This window comes from Panthera uncia, assembly GCF_023721935.1.
Source record: "Panthera uncia isolate 11264 chromosome A3 unlocalized genomic scaffold, Puncia_PCG_1.0 HiC_scaffold_11, whole genome shotgun sequence".
NCBI lineage: Eukaryota > Metazoa > Chordata > Mammalia > Carnivora > Felidae > Panthera > Panthera uncia.
In genome coordinates this window covers 4956069-4957881 of record NW_026057578.1, presented here as the reverse complement: position 1 = coordinate 4957881, position 1813 = coordinate 4956069, and positions in this window count along the sequence as shown.

The window sequence follows — 1813 nt, the reverse complement described above, 5'->3', positions numbered from 1 at the left end:
CGCCACCGTGAAGGCCCTCTCGAACATTCGCACACCCGTCTCATTACGTTCTGGGGCTCCGCCTCTGCAGAGTGGAGGCGCGAAAGTGGGGTAGCGGGGCTGAGTCGTGGGCATTGAGAGCCCCTGTGGTGGGATCGTCATGCTGCAGGGCCACCGGAACCGAACGGCTCCCCCGTGCACGGGAAGAGAAGCCACTTCCCAGGTCCCCCCCCCCAACCCCGGCCACCTGCGCGCGCACGCACAGGCCCGCGCCCATCACGGCGCCAGACGTGGTCGGTATTTCTCGTCTTCCCAATTGCACGAGGCCGGGCCCAACCGCAGGGTAGCGGGTGACTCCAGACCGAGACGTGGATGTGATCTGACAACTGGCATGGTGGGCCTGGTGACGTGGCCCAGGTTTTGGAGCCTGTCGGGCAGGGGTCCACCGATCCTTCGAGGATGTGAGGGGGGCTGTCACTCCCCGCACCCCCCCGCTCAGAGCACGCGTGTGCGCGGACACGCACGTTCGCAGACAGCCGCGGGGCTTGGGGCAGAAAAGCCCGTCTGCGCGCCCCCGTCACCGAGCCCTGCTCTTGAGTTTCCAGTGCGGTGCAGGATCTGTAGCATCTCTGACATTTCCAGCGAACACAAACACCGGCGTTTTTCTAAATGTTAATGGGTTTCTGTGCCCTCTGCTGGATGCTCGCGTCGTCAGGGCGGCCCTGCGGAGGCCGAGCTGAGCGGCTGGAATTTTCCTCTCATCTCAGAGCCCTTTTTTTTTTTTTTTTTTTTTTTTTTTTTGCCTCTCTCTCTCTCTCCTGCGGAACTGGCCACGCAGTTTTCAATTCAGAACGACTTTCTAGAAGTTGCTGAGGAAGCCCTGTACTTAATACCAAAATCAGCAAGTTTCAGGGCAATTATAATCTCCCACTTTGGGAATTATTAGCTCTGGATGGAGACTCTTACTGTATCAGGTTTGCGGAAAATTTATGAGGCTATCTGGAAACCGGGAGCGTATTGATTCCTGGTGAGTAAACATTTTAAGCAAATTAAGTGCTGGTGGTAATAATAATACTAACTGCCACTATTTTTCAAGTGTCTGCTCTGTGCCAGGCATTTAATCCTTCCAGTGGTGACAGGGGCAGATTTTATTACCCAAATGTTACCGACGAAGACGCTGAGGCTCGGAGAGGGGCAATTGCTTGGCCCCGGGACACGCAGCCAGTGGCGGGGGAAAGTTCTAGACCCGACCCGCCAGGCTGTGAGCCCAGCCGGCCACACGGACAAGGCTCCGGGCCCTGAGCGCACGGCTCACATCGGTCCCCTCCTCTGAAAAACACGGCCGGGTTAGGATGGAGACAGTAGGGGCCTGTGACGGACAAAGAAAGCGGAGGCCTTTGGAAGGTGACAGTTTGCACCGAGGTCACACAGTAGTTAGGAGCGGAGAGAGGAATAGAATGCCGACTCACAAATATCCTGAAGACAAGCCCATGGCTTTCAATCCTAGCAAAATCTTCTTGCCTGCAGAAGCCTGCCCTTTGTGTGCATTTTTAAAGGGGAGATGAGTGGGGCGCCTGGGTGGCTCAGTCGGTTGAGCACCTGACTTCGGCTCAGGTCATGATCTCGTGGTTCGTGAGTTCGAGCCCCGTGTGGGGCTCTGTGCTGACGGCTCGGAGCCTGGAACCTTCTTCAGATTCTGTGTCTCCCTCTCTTTCCCTGTCCCTCCCTGCTCATGCTCTGTCTCTCTCTCTCTCTCTCTCTCTCTCTCTCAAAAATAAATAAACATTGAAAATTTTTTTTTAAAAAGTCATTTGGGGCACCTGGGTGGCTCACT